Raw genomic sequence first — 6,684 nt, 5'->3', positions numbered from 1 at the left:
TGTTGTTTTTTCTCTGATTTGGATGAAACATGCAGGGATAGTAGCTTCTGCTGAGAACATGAGACCTGCCAAATTTCAAGAAGATCGGTGGAAGGGTTTGGGGGGCACTGTACCCCAAATTAGTGAAAGCCAAACTCATGTCATGGCTCTGTGTCACACCATGGGGGAGTCAACCCCCCCCCCCCCCCCGTGCTCTTACTGAGGCCACAAAGCCTGCCAATTTCAAGAAGATCAGTTCAGGGGTTCAGGGGGAACTGCACCCCAAGCTGCGGACAAGCAACACTGGTGCCATGGGTGATACTGCATGTGTTAAGGCGCAGCGGGGTGACAGCTGCAGGGATGGTGGCCCCTGCTGAGTCCATGAAGACTGCCAGCTGTGGAGGAGATGGGTGCAGGGGGATTCTGGGGCCCTGCACCCCTCACTGCTGACAGGCAAAACTCGTGCCAGGACTGTCTTTGTCCTGGGGCAGCTGATTGTCTGTATTGAGTCTTTCCTCTCCTTAGCCTGGTTTTGTAGGTGCTCATTGATGCTCGGTAAGTCATTGTGTAGTAGCTAGGTTCTGTGTATTGAGCTGGTCCCTGGGTAAATCATGATTGATTGGTAACAGGTAACACAGCAGCTCAGCAGCCAGGCCTGCAGTAGTGTGTCCCCTCCCCGCCACAAGACAGACACAGTCAGTCCCACAAGCACCCATGGCACCAGTTTTGCTTGTCTGCAGCTTGTGGGGCAGTTCCCCCCAAACCCCTGCACTGATCTTCTTGAAACTTGGCAGGCTTTGTGGCCTCAGTAAGACCTACCACCACTGCAGTTTTCACACCGCTGTGTTGTAACGCCTAGACGTGACATGAGTTTTGCTTTCAAGAATTTGGGGTACAGTTTCTCCAAAACTCGTGAACTGATCTTACTGAAACTTGGTAAGCTTCATCTTCTCTGCAGAGTCTACTGCCTCTGAAATTTCATTCAAATTGGACAAAAAACAACAAAGTTATAAATATTTTATTGTTTCCCCACTATACTCTATGGCCGGATCTCCGAGGTGGCTCAGAAGCACTTCGGGAAGCCGAACAAGGCAGCTCTTCGACCTGAGTGTGCTGCTTCTGACCCCGAAGCGTCCCAAACTTCTCTGGATCCAAAGCTCTGTCCGAAGCCTTGCACAACCCTAGTACATTTTACTTGCTCTGTAACAAAAGCATTGCCATGGTTCAGGGAAACCATATTTAGGGGGTATTTTCATACCTATGCTGCTAAATTTGTATTTCATTTAGCTGGAGAATTAACAGTGAAGTAAAACAGAAGAAGAAAAACTTACCTTAGCAACCAGAATTCATTGTCACTGTAACAGGCATTACAGAATAGAGATTTACAGTTAATTTGATTTATATCTCCTATTTTTCTACAATCTGAGCCATCTAAAAGCTATCAGCATTAATACTGTACCCCACAGGGACCAAGTTTATCAGTGAACATGAAGGAAAATGGCATTAAAAATTACCTCTGTGCACAGAAAAAGCAGCATGAAGATGACAATTAGTGAGTTTTGGATACTGTTAACAGGCAAGGTTCTTTGGGTAGTTGTGATATTTTTTATTAGACCCACTGAGTAGTTGGAACAACGTTCTTTGCAACCTTTGGGGCACAAGCACCCTTCTTCAGCCAGAAAGAGACTCCGTAGTTGTTCTGAGATCTCCAAGGAAAGAAAGAAGCTAAAAGTGTGACACTTACCTGGTGATACCATTTTCCTAATTAAAAAAACAAGCGTGGAAAAGAATAAGAAGCTAAAACAGAGAGCTTTGTGTGATTGTGAATACATTGCAATGGGAAACATCTCTGAGAGCTTTTGACAGTATTCCAGGCCTTAATAGTTATAGAAACAAAATAATTAAAAAACTGCTAGCTGAGTATGAAAAGTGAGAAACAAACTTACAACGTATGTCTTCAATACAGGTCAGGTATGGGAAAGACGGGACACATGGAGGACTCCTCAGGTTAAGCTACTGTGCACGTAGGTTTACACTGAACTCAAACCAAAGAGATCAAAGGAGAAGGAGAAAGATTTACTTTGCTTAATGAAGATATCAGTGTTGCTCATTCCTGTTTATGGGAGCAAGGTTGTTCTTTGGGTTGCATTCTGTTTCTCATCATTACAGTCAAGTTGTCTCTGCTCCTGCAGGAGTACATCACCACTGTCTCTGGCTCAGGCAAGTGATTCAGAGGAGCAAGAGGAGATACTCTCCTCCACTGGAATGGAATATTCTTTCAGTCTCCTCCCAGCTATTGCTAAGTGCTCAAGTGTGACCTTTTCCAAACTGTCCCCATTTGTTTATTTAAATCTGAATTTAGAGGAGGAAAGAAGGGTCATTATTAGGCAAGGGAACAATGCAAGACCTACTCTGCTTGCAAAAGACTCACCCTTATTTATTTATTTATTTATTTATTTATTACAAATATAAGAATCTGGGCTGGAGAAAAAAGAAACCATAATTACGATAGTTACTTTTAACTTTGACTTAAAACGCAGCCAAAGATTTTTAATATTCTGTATTCCTTTTCTTAATGGCCTGCACACACAGGTAACTGTTCTTAAACAAACCAGAGTAAGTTGCTTTTAAACTTGAGCTATTTCTTGGCTCTGGGTTTCCAAAGCAGTTAAGCATTTTGATGTTTAACCTTAAGGATGTATTTTGTTGCTATAATATATTAAATGCATAAAATAAAAAAAAATCATTGTTAAGTTTTCCTAGGTGTACTGTAAACAGGGCCCTTCTGTGCATGTATGTATTTTTGGTAACTTGCAACTTAGTTGTCTGCTATTTGTAGTCTGGCTCTTCATACAACACCTTAATAGTAGGGCATCTTTTATTTACCCCACTCCCTAGAGCTGGTTGAATTTTTTGTTGTGATAAGATGGCTGGGTTTTTTGCATGTAGTTCCTCAGAAAACAGCAGCATTGGTGATCCTCCTTATTTTCTTTCCCATCTCCAGGAAGGAAGAGCAACTCTCAGATGCACATGAAAATATTGGACGTGGAGATTCATAATCAAAATTTCTCTTGCATGTGAGCTCTTGTGCTCTTATGATCAGTCAAGCTCACCCTTATCAGAATTTTGTGACTCATACATTTGCAAGTAAATCTTTCCCCTCAGCTGTGAATGTCAGAGATGTGATGCACACAGTTAGTATGTAACATTTTGTTGCTTCTTAAGAGCTGGTATAGGTTTGTCAAAGTATTCAGCTGTTCCATGTATGTTTATACTTCTTGTAACAGTAAAGGCTATACACATGCAGCATGCATCATGTTTTGCTGTACAATACCATTCCAGTCTAACTATTAAGTAATGGAACTGCTTGATGTAGCATAATTAGTAATCCTGCTCATATATTTTGCTACACTTTATTGCTTAGAGAGCTAACACTGCAAAATGATTGTTTTTTCTGGAAGAAGAAATCTCTTCAAATCCCAGATCTATCATCATCTGTACTGTACAAGGATAATGTGGCAGCTCAACAATTGTTTTCCTACTGGGATCTGATGTCAGCCTGATGCCTAATTATTCATCTGTATTTGTTCAAGTATGTGTGGATTTAAACTATTTTTTTAACAGAAGTGAAACTGTTTGCTTTGAAAGTGCAGGGCCAGATGTTGGCAAACCCTGTTCAGGTGCTATGCTGGGAAAGGATACGGGGGAAAGAGAGGCATGGAGTTTCTCTGCTACCTTGCACCCTGGGGAAAGTCCTAGCCAAAATCACATTCCTTGTCTTCCTGAGGATATCTTGTTACCACCAGTGCTAGCTTACAAGCCCAGTAAGGGTGGCCTCTGCCTCTTCTGCTATGCCACATAATATTGCTTGTATCAACTGATTGCACCTTGCTCCTTTTCTAATGTTAACAGCAGTAGCCTGTCGCCTGTGAAAGGTCATGCTCCCTTGAATCAGTTAGCCTCCAAGGTGCCAGCATGCCTTATGTCCTGCCTGACTCCAGACTGATAGGGCTAATTTCCTCTCTAAAGTTAAAAGAACTGATACCCCATAATCTTGGTAAACAGCAATAATTCCTTTGGCATCTTCTGCTGCACCAAAACCTTTCCTAGTGCTTAAAGCCACTCATTTTACTTACAATTACAAGTACCAACCCAGAAATAATACTGATATCGATAATTATGGAAAACTTTATAGTGGGAACCACAACTTGCAAAGGACTCTAAAGCAAGCCAAGAAAACTTGAGAATCTGCAACATACAAAAATGCTTATTTGTCTGAAAAACTGGGCACTTTGTAATTACAGTTCCCCATTTTGACCTCTACAGGCATGGTCTAGACATTAAACTAAAAGATTTTCAGCCTGTAAGATATGCATTGGTACTTGCATTCCCTTTGGAATTTGGAAGGTGTATTTAATGGAAGGCAGAGCCCCCACCAATGCTCCTGCAAGCCTGGGCTCTGCATTCCTGCTGCTCCTGGCCCCAGGGCACTAGCACAGGCTCCATGCTCCCACTCACTGCCACTTGCCCCGTCTGCCACTGCTGCCCTTCTCCTGCCACTTCCCCATCCCTGTCTCCCCTGCTGCTCTAGCACCATGTCCCAGCTGCTCCTGTGGTCTGAGCGCTGCAGCTGGGAACCACATGATGCCGGAGAGTGGCGGGCAGCACATGGTGAATGGGAAAATGGCAGTGGTAAGCGGGAGGAAGGGGTAGCAAGTGGGCATGTGGAGTGTAGTGACAGTCAGGCAGGAGCATGTGATCTGTACTGGTGCACTGGGACCAGTGCTGGCAGGGCCCAGAGCAGAGTGGCAGGAGCATGGGGTCCGGGTTACCAAGGGCTTTATGGAACCTGGTTTCACTGCTCAAGCAGGGAGAAGAGGGAGCCAGCCCAGCTTCATAGAGCCCAGACTTGGGCCAGGCAGAAGGTCAGGCTTGCTGCTGAAGCTGTTTAGCTCTGCTGCCAGCTCCCCCGTGTCCTACTGCCCCTGGTTCCTGTCATCTGACAGGCAGCCAGGGACAGATAAATATTAATTTTCTAAATTTTTAGGAGCCCTGTGGGATGAATAGAATGGCCTGGTGGGCTAGATATGGCCTGCGGGCGATATTTTGCCCATCCCTGGTCTATCTCCACCCTCTTTCAACCCCTTCAGGTAGTTGATGGCTGCTATTAAATCCCCTCTCAGTCTTCTCTTCTCTAAACTAAATAAATCCAGGTCCCTCAGCCTCTCCCTCCAATTTGTCTACTTCCTTTCTGTAGTGGGTGGCCCAAAACTGAACACAGTACTCCAGATGTGACCTCACTAGTGCTGAGAAGAGGAGAAAAATCACTTCCCTTGACCTGCTGGCAACATTCCTACTAATGCAGTCCAGTATGCCATTAGCCTTCTTGGCAACAAACGCACACTGTTGGCTTATATTCAGCTTATTATCCCTTGTAACTCCCAATCCTTTTCTGCAGAGTTTCCCAGCCAGTCAGCCTCTAACCTGTACCAGTGCATGGGACTGCTCTGCCCTAAGTGCAGCACTTTGCACTTGTCCTTGTTGAACCTCATGAAATTCCTTTTGGCCCAATCCTCCAATTTTTCTAGGTCACTCTGAATCCTAGCCCTACTCTCCAATGTATCTAGTACTCCTCCCAACTTGGTGTGATCTGCAAACTTGCTGAGGGTGCACTCCATCCCATCTTCCAGGTCATTGATGAAGATATTGAACAAAACCAGTGCCTGGACTGACCCCCTGGGCACTCCACTTGATACCAGCTGCCAACTAGATATTGAGCCATTGATTATTACCCTCTGAGCCCGATGCTTCAGTCAGTTTTCTATTCATTTTACCGTTCTTACTGGCTTAACTTGCCTGCAAGAATGTTGTGGGAGACCGTGTCAAAAGCCTTGCTAAAATCAAGGTATACCACATTCACTGGTCTCCCTGCATCTACACAGCCAGTCATCTTGTTATAGAAGGCAATCAGGTTGCTCAGGCATGACTTGCCCTTGAGGAATCCATGCTGACTGTTCCTAATCATCTTCATCTCCTCCACGTGCTTCAGAATGAATTATTTGAGGATCTGCTCCATGATTTTTCCAGGGACTAAAGTGAGGCTGACTGGTCAATAGTTCCCTGGATCCTCCTTTTTCATTTTTTAAAATATGGTCACTATATTTGCCCTGTTCCAATAATCCAGGACTTCTGATTGCCATGCACTGTCAAAGATGATGGCCACTGGCTCAGTAATCACATCAGCCAACTCCCTCAGCACCCTCAGATGCATCCCATCCATCCCCATGGACTTGTATATGTCCAGCTTTTCTAAATAGTCCCTAACCTGTTCTTTCACCACTGTTGGCTAGTCACCTCCTCTCCTAACTGTGTTGCCAGGGAGCTGGCCTTGCCTGTTTCATAGTTTCACAGTTTCTAGGGTCGGAAGGGACCTGAGAAGATCATCTAGTCCGACCCCCTGCCATGGCAGGAAAGAGTACTGGGGTCAAACGGCCCCAGCAAGGTGTTCATCTAACCTCTTCTTAAAAACCCCCAGGGTAGGAGCCTGCGCCACTTCCCTTGGAAGCTGGTTTCAGACCCTAGCCGCCCTGACCGTGAAATAGCGCCTTCTGATGTCTAACCTAAATCTACCCTCTGCTAGCTTGTGACCGTTGTTCCTGGTCACTCCTGGCTGTGCTCGGGGGAACAGTGACTCCCCCAATGCCT

The 6,684-nt window shown here is 44.9% G+C and overlaps 2 long non-coding RNA genes across 2 annotated transcripts in view; both read right to left on the bottom strand.

Moving 5' to 3' along the window:
- The window catches only part of LOC109303033, a 4,066-nt gene extending 2,441 nt beyond the window's left edge, over nt 1–1,625 (bottom strand). Inside the window, exon 1 of the long non-coding RNA XR_002098992.1 lies at nt 1,494–1,625. This is a non-coding gene — a long non-coding RNA (uncharacterized LOC109303033). The remainder of the gene's footprint in view (nt 1–1,493) is intronic.
- LOC109303032 overlaps nt 1–6,684 on the bottom strand; it is a 243,262-nt gene that overhangs the window by 148,840 nt on the left and 87,738 nt on the right. The window lies entirely within an intron of this gene.

Source organism: Gavialis gangeticus, unplaced genomic scaffold (genome assembly GCF_001723915.1).
Source record: "Gavialis gangeticus isolate Ggan-Ray unplaced genomic scaffold, GavGan_comp1, whole genome shotgun sequence".
Lineage (NCBI taxonomy): Eukaryota > Metazoa > Chordata > Crocodylia > Gavialidae > Gavialis > Gavialis gangeticus.
The sequence above is the reverse complement of the archived record's forward strand: the minus strand, read 5'-3'. Positions and strand labels throughout refer to the sequence as shown.